General features: G+C 27.5%; 1 protein-coding gene across 1 annotated transcript in view; it reads right to left on the reverse strand.

Annotated features, from left to right (window-relative positions):
• LOC124421266 (cell wall protein DAN4-like) overlaps positions 1-851 on the reverse strand; it is a 20,543-nt gene extending 19,692 nt beyond the window's left edge. Inside the window, exon 1 of the mRNA XM_046956153.1 lies at positions 390-851. The gene's annotated coding sequence lies outside the window, so the exon portion shown is untranslated. The remainder of the gene's footprint in view (positions 1-389) is intronic.
• Between the last annotated feature and the right edge of the window lie 8,192 nt (positions 852-9,043).

Here is a 9,043-nt window from a genome sequence, read left to right on the forward strand (position 1 = left end):
GAACTGAACTAGAACTGAACTAGAACTGAATTAGAACTGAACTAGAACTGAATTAGGACTGAACTAGAACTGAAATAGAACTAAACTAGAACTGAATTAGAACTGAACTAGAACTGAATTAGGACTGAACTAGAACTGAAATAGAACTAACTAGAACTAAACTAGAACTGAAATAGAACTGAACTAGAACTGAACTAGAACAGATTTAGAACAGAACTAGAACTGAACTAGAATTGAACTAGATCTAACCTTAAACTGAACTGGTGAACTAAAGAAAAAAATTTAATCAAACTTTTTTAATTTTCTTAATTGTGCACAAAAATTAATTTTCAAGACAAAAGTACATGTTCAAGGATTATAGACATTTCCAAAAAAAAATTAACACTCACCTTTTCGTAAAAAAATCTGTTGCAACAATTTTTAAAAATAAAAAATCCTTGGAAATTATTGATTACTTTCCATTGAGTTTAAGAATTAATATTATATAAAATTTATAAACTTTTTAATTAACTTTAGATTAATACTATTTTTTTTTAATCCTTGCGTTTTAACACTTTTTTGTGAAATTAATAATTTGGGGTTATATTTTAGATAATTTTTTCTTAAAATTCAAATTTTAAAATTTCTTGCTTCAAATTTTTTCGTTATTTAAACACTAATACTTGGTTTCAACACTTAAATTATCTCCTTTGCAAATGTATTAAAAAATTATTTTCTTTTAAAAAAGAAACATTTCAATTCGAAACAAAACTTTTCACTTGTTATTTTTAAAATATTTAAAATTTATTTATAATTTTTTTTTTTGTATTATTTAGCTAAGCAAAGCTCGTCTTAACGTTATCGTGCGCAAATCCGAACTGAAATTGCGGGAAAAACAAATTGAAAACTTGGGCGCAAATATTGTATGTATGTACACAACCAACCAACAACAACAACAGAAACAGAACATATTTAACATTAACAAACTGAAATAGGCTGTAAAACTACTCTGCTGCAGAGCAGCACAGCAAGTTAAGTACTTTAAGTAAAAGCTGTTTTAACATAATTCACACACTCCACACTTCATTTTATAGAAAAAAGTACTTTTTTCTATAAAAATAAATAAATAAATAAAAAACTGTGCTCTTCTATGCCTAGACATTTTTCAATTTATGAATATTTAGGTCGCAATTCAGGTCTGAGTTGGGGAACAACTCTCGCGTCATCGTGATTATTTCTTAAACGCGTTCAGGCTTGTGTTTGTTGCCTGGCTTTCGACAGTTTTGCGTCTCGCTCGCACTGGTGTAATGTATTACTTCATGTAACTGTTCAAAGTTACATGTTGTCTACATTAACCTCGTGCTTTCGTTTTACCTCAAGTGAGGTTATGTTTTATTGGTGGAGACCATAGAATACTCAAACGTTTTTAACTGGTGGAGACCATAAAATACTCACGATATAACCTGGTGGAGACCATTTAAACTCAAATATATACTGGTGGAGACCATTAATACTTTTGATGAAATCAAGTCCGGATGCTCCAACTTCCTATATGAAGGTATAGGTCGGTTGGTGGGGTTTTCTCTGGACAAACGTGTGATAACCTGGCAATATGAGTGCTTGATGCACCGCCATCCTAATCAAAACCCAAAAAAAAAAAAAAATGAATATTTAAAAAACAACAACAACATTAACAATATACTTCTGAAGCAAAAAAAAAAAAGAAAACAACATAATAGCTGGAGCAAAGCATAAACACACACAATAGAAAAACAAACATTTACTGTAATTGCAAACGCACATACTCATATATAAAATAAAAAAGCAAAACCAAAACAAACCCTAATCATGTTAAACTTTAACATGATTGGGGGAATATAACATTAATAAACAAACGTAAAGTATTTAACAGGGCGGTTGTAATGCTGCTAAATGTTAAATTTAATTACATTTATGTTATAATTATTTTGCAGCAGCAGTAGATGCTGCACATGTTACATTTTGCTGTTTATGTTAAATAAAAGTTGTTGGCTGTTGTTATTTATTGTTATTGTTGGAATAAAAAATAACTAACTAACTAACTAAATAACAAACATACTAGTCCATAGACTAGACTATAGACTAGACTATAGACTAGACTATAGACTAGACTATAAACTAGACTATAGACTAGACTATAGACTAGACTAGACTATAGACTAGACTATAGACTAGACTATAGACTAGACTATAGACTAGACTATAGACTAGACTATAGACTAGACTATAGACTAGACTATAGACTAGACTATAGACTAGACTATAGACTAGACTATAGACTAGACTATAGACTAGACTATAGACTAGACTATAGACTAGACTATAGACTAGACTATAGACTAGACTATAGACTAGACTATAGACTACACTATAGACTAGACTAAGACTAGACTAGAGACTAGACTATAGACTAGACTATAGACTAGACTATAGACTAGACTATAGACTAGACTATAGACTAGACTATAGACTAGACTATAGAGACTAGACTATAGACTAGACTATAGACTAGACTATAGACTAGACTATAGACTAGACTATAGACTAGACTATAGACTAGACTATAGACTAGACTATAGACTAGACTATAGACTAGACTATAGACTAGACTATAGACTAGACTATAGACTAGACTATAGACTAGACTATAGATAGACTATAGACTAGACTATAGACTAGACTATAGACTAGACTATAGACTAGACTATAGACTAGACTATAGACTAGACTATAGACTAGACTATAGACTAGACTATAGACTAGACTATAGACTAGACTATAGACTAGACTATATAGACTAGACTATAGACTAGACTATAGACTAGACTATAGACTAGACTATAGACTAGACTATAGACTAGACTATAGACTAGACTATAGACTAGACTATAGACTAGACTATAGACTAGACTATAGACTAGACTATAGACTAGACTATAGACTAGACTATAGACTAGACTATAGACTAGACTATAGACTAGACTATAGACTAGACTATAGACTAGACTATAGACTAGACTATAGACTAGACTATAGACTAGACTATAGACTAGACTATAGACTAGACTATAGACTAGACTATAGACTAGACTATAGACTAGACTATAGACTAGACTATAGACTAGACTATAGACTAGACTATAGACTATAGACTATAGACTAGACTATAGACTAGACTATAGACTAGACTATAGACTAGACTATAGACTAGACTATAGACTAGACTATAGACTAGACTATAGACTAGACTATAGACTAGACTATAGACTAGACTATAGACTAGACTATAGACTAGACTATAGACTAGACTATAGACTAGACTATAGACTAGACTATAGACTAGACTATAGACTAAACTATAGACTAGACTATAGACTAGACTATAGACTAGACTATAGACTAGACTATAGACTAGACTATAGACTAGACAATAAACTAGACTATAGACTAGACTATAGACTAGACTATAGACTAGACTATAGACTAGACTATAGACTAGACTATAGACTAGACTATAGACTAGACTATAGACTAGACTATAGACTAGACTATAGACTAGACTATAGACTAGACTATAGACTAGACTATAGACTAGACTATAGACTAGACTATAGACTAGACTATAGACTAGACTATAGACTAGACTATAGACTAAGGACTAGACTACAGACTAGACTATAGACTAGACAATAGACTAAACTTAATTGCCTATAGATTTTTTTGGCCTAAACTAATTTTTTTTTTATATTATCTTTATCACATCTCAATTTATTTTACATTACTATATGATATATAACAAATTTTCCCCCTAAAAATAAATATTATTTTAAAACTTCCTTTACCTTAAAGAAACTAGTACAAAGATCAATGGGCTCATTCATAACTGACATAGAAAACTATGACAAACTTTAGATTCATAGACATAAGCATTTGACCCAAACATTATTATTGTTATCATCATCAGCACAATGATGTAATTTATAAATAAATATTCCCTGTTAAATTTCCCCCTAAAATACAAATTTTAGTAAAATGTTAAAATATTTTATTTACTTTAACTTGACATGTTGATGTAAATATTGCATACATTAAGATAATGATTCATTTTTGTTCGTTGTTTTTCATAAAGAATCCTATACATTTGCTGCATAGTACAATAACCAACAATCAACAACCAGCTCCTTGTTGTCTTCTTTTTTCAGAAGAAAAAAAAAACAAAGACCTTAATTTGTTTAAGCCAACAGCGAACAAAAAAAAACAATATAAAATTGTATAAATTTTTAACTGAAATTGACACTTTTAAGTCACCAAGAGCGAGAGTAAAAAGAATTACTCTAAGTTTTTTTTCTCTTACCACACAGCTGCTTTTTAGAAGTTAACGGTATTTGTGTGTAAATATTTATAAAATATTGAAAAAACAAATATTGGAATTTTATCTCAGTGTATAGTTTAGCGTGAGTGTGTGTGTGTGTGTTGTATAGTTTACAGTTTGTTGCCGTTTATATTATTTGGTATGATATAACCGGTAAATTTATTTACGCATTGAAATTATTATAGAAAAACCTTGTTACTAAATTCTAATATTTGTCTAATTTACTTTTGTATGATTTGGTACAAATGACAAATATCTCATATAAAGACTTAATGACGTCATTTCGGAAAAAACTCAACTTTATTTAAAAAAAAAATTAAAAATAGAAGTTCAAGGCTAATTTCTTATAGAAAATTTTGAAACCAACAAAATATTCTATAGAATAGTTTATATTCAACATGATTTTATATAGAATAGTTTGTGTCCAACATGATTTTATATAGAAAATTTTGTGCCCAACATGTTTTTCTACAAAATAGTTTGTTCTCAACTTAATTTTCTATGGAATAGTTTGTGTTCAACATAATTTTCTATAGAATAGTTTGTGCCCAACACAATTTTCTATAGAATAGTTGGTGCCCAACACAATTTTCTATAAAATAGTTTGTGCCCAACACAATTTTCTATAGAATAGCTTGTGTGCAACACAGTTTTCTTTGAAATTGATTGTATTTTCTTTACCAACATAATTTTCTATAGAATACTTTGTTTCCAACATGATTTTTCTATAGAAAATTTTGTGTTCAACATAATTTTCTATAGAACATAAATATCTTTAGAAAATGTTGTGCCCAACATATTTTATATAGAAAATGTTGTGTCCAGCATAGTTATCTAAAGAAAATGTTGTGTCCAACATAAATATCTATAGAAAATGTGGTGCCCAACATAATTTTCTTTAGAAAATGTTGTGCTCAACATAAATATCTTTAGAATATGTTATGCCCAACACATTTTATATAGAAAATGTTGTGTCCAGCATAGTTATCTAAAGAAAATGTTGTGTCCAACATAAATATCTATAGAAAATGTTGTGCCCAACATAATTTTCTATATAATACTTTGTTAGCAACATGATTTTTCTATAGAAAATTTTTTGTCCAACGTGATTTTCTATAGAAAATTTCGCGTTCAACATGATTTTCTGCAGAAAATGTTGTGCCCAACATAATTAATTATACAAAATGTTGTGCTCAACATAATTTTCTATAAAAAATGTTGTGCTCAACATTAATATCTTTAAAAATGTTGTGACCAACATAATTTTCTATAGAAAATGTTGTGTCCAGCATAGTTATCTAAAGAAAATGTTGTGTCCAACATAAATATCTATAGAAAACGTGGTGCCCAACATAATTTTCTATAGAAAATGTTGAGCCCAACATAATTTTCTATAGAAAACGTTGCGTCCAACATAATTTTCTATCGAACACTTTGTGTTCAACATGATTTTCAACAGAAAATGTTGTGCCCAACATAATTATCTATTATAAATGTTATGCTCAACATAACATTGTATAGAAAATGCTGTGCTCAACATAAATATCTTAAAAAAATTTTCTGTCCAACATGATTTTCTTTAGAAAACCTTGTGTTCAACATGATTTTTGGTAGAAAATGTTGTGCTCAACAAATTTTTCTATCGGAAATGTTGTGTCCAAGATAATTTTCTGTAGAATACTTTCTTTTCAACATAATTTTTCTGCAGAAAATTTTGTGCCCAACATAATTTTTTATAGAAAATAGTTTGCTTAACATAATTTTCTATAGAAAAATTTATGCCCAACAAGATTTTCTAATGAAAATGTTGTGCTCAACATAATTATTTATAGAAAATGTTGTGTCCAACATGATTATTCTATAGAAAATAATAATTTTCTTTAGAATAGTTTGTATAGAACATGATTTTGAAAAGAAAATGTTGTGCCCAACACATTTTAAACACAACACATTGATTGGTGGTGCCCAACAAAATTCTTGTTAATTATATAGTTTTTGTCCAACATAATTTTCTATAGAATAGCTATGCTTAACACAATTTTCTATAGAACATGATATATCCAACATAATTTTCTATAGAATAGCGTATGCCCAACATGATTTTGAACAGAAAATGTTGTGTTCAACACAATTATCTATTAAATAGTTTGTGCCCAACATAATTTTCTATACAATAGCTTATGCTCAACACAATTTTCTATAGAATAGGTTGTGTCCAACATAATTTTTCTATAGAATAGTTTGTTTCCAACATCATCTTATATAGAACATGAATAGAAAGATTATGAATAGAAAATGTTGTGTTCAACATAATTATCTATTAAATAGTTTGTGCCCAACATAATTTTCTATACAATAGCTTGTGCTCAACACAATTTTCTATAGAATAGGTTGTGTCCAACATAATTTTTCTATAGAATAGTTTGTTTCCAACATCATCTTCTATAGAATATGAATAGAAAGGTAGAATAGATTTTCTATAGAATAGTTTGTTTCCAATACAATTTTCTATAGAATAGTTTGTGTCCAACATAATTTTCTGTAGAATAGTTTGTGTTCAACATGATTTTCAATAGAATAGTTTGTTGTCAACATGATTTTCTATAGAACATGATATATCCAACATAATTTTCTATAGAATAGCTTATGCCCAACATGATTTTGAACAGAAAATATTGTGTTCAACACAATTATCTATTAAATAGTTTGTGCCCAACATAATTTTATATACATTATCTTGTGCTCAACACAATTTTCTATAGAATAGGTTGTGTCCAACATATTTTTTTTAAAGAATAGTTTGTTTCCAACATCATCTTCTATATAATATGAATAGAAAGATTATGAATAGAAAATGTTGTGTTCAACATAATTTTCTATAGAATTGTGTGTGCCCAACATGATTTTGAATAGAAATTGTTGTGCCCAACATAGTTTAAACACAACACATTTTTCTATTAAATAGTTTGTGTCCAACATAATTTTCCATAGAATAGCTTGTATCCAACATAATTTTTAATTTTCAATAGAATAGATTTTCTATAGAATAGTTTGTTTCCAATACAAATAGAATAGTTTGTGTCCAACATAATTTTCTGTAGAATAGTTTGTTTTCAACATGATTTTCAATAGAATAGTTTGTTGTCAACATGATTTTCTATAGAACATGATATATCCAACATAATTTTCTATAGAATAGCTTGTGCCCAACATGATTTTGAACAGAAAATGTTGTGTTCAACAAAATTATCTATTAAATAGTTTGTACCCAACATAATTTTCTATACAATAGCTTATGCTCAACACAATTTTCTATAGAATAAGTTGTGTCCAACATATTTTTTCTAAAGAATAGTTTGTTTCCAACATCATCTTCTATAGAATATGAATAGAATGATTATGAATAGAAAATGTTGTGTTTAACATAATTTTCTATAGAATAGTTTGATTTAAACATATTTTATTATAGAATAGTTCGTGTCCAACATGATTTGTTTGATGTCAACAGATTAGTTTGTTGTCAACATGATTTTCTATAGCTTTCTATAAAATAGTTTGTGTCTAACACAACTTTCTATAGAATAGTTTGTTTTCAACATATTTTTCTATAGAAATCTTTGATTTTCTATAGAATAGCTTCTTTCCAACATAATTTTCTATAAAATTGTTTGTTGTCAACATGATTTTCTATAGAAGAAAATGTTGTGGCCAACAAAAATGTTCACAAAAAAACCAACTTTTCTTTGAATGATGTCAGACGTTGAGTTCAAATGTTAAAACGTTTAAAAACTATTTAATTTTATTAACCAGTTTTTTTTTTTTTTTTTTTGCTTTTTCTAATACATAACTATGCAACAACATCTAATCAATAGTCATCGTTAGTGATAGATAAAAATACAACTAAACATCAAACAGATATCCAAACATTGATATATAACAATTAACACGCTTTAGCAATTATTAAAAATATTTGTGTTTGTTTTTATGCCACCAACAAAACAGAGAGTTGCATTAAGTTGTTAAACAGTTTTAACAATCATTTTCATTTAATTAAAACTTTAAAGTTCAATTTTTGCTAAAACTAGAGGAGATAAAAACAAAAAGGTTAAAAATCTGTTAACATGTTAATTTTCTCATTTTATATTTAAACACAACTTTTAACTAAACCCTGTTCTTTTTATACAATAAACTGTCCTCTTTATTAAACGATCAGTAGTGATCACTAAATGAAAGTGCAATTGTTTAGTTAATGAAATTAAAAGTAATTTTTCTTCAAACTACTGCTACTAACTATTAAAAACACATATTTTTAGGTTAAGACCACCCATAAAACAAACAATTTTTTATAAAATTTTTCATAAAGTTTTTTTATTTATACAAAAAAAAAAACTTTATTTATTATATATATTTTTTATAAATATTCATAATCATAATAATAATTACAATAAAAATTGGCAATAAATATGACTCATTTATATGATTAATAACAATAGAAAAAAATTTTTATAAAATTAAATTTAAACATGTTTGTCTTAAACACATACATAAATACATAAATCATAAATGTTTTGCATATTGATTAATATATGAAATTATTACAAAAGAACTATAAAATATATGTTTGGACTTTTAAAACTACAACGAACAAAAAAA

Source organism: Lucilia cuprina, chromosome 2 (assembly GCF_022045245.1).
Source record: "Lucilia cuprina isolate Lc7/37 chromosome 2, ASM2204524v1, whole genome shotgun sequence".
NCBI lineage: Eukaryota > Metazoa > Arthropoda > Insecta > Diptera > Calliphoridae > Lucilia > Lucilia cuprina.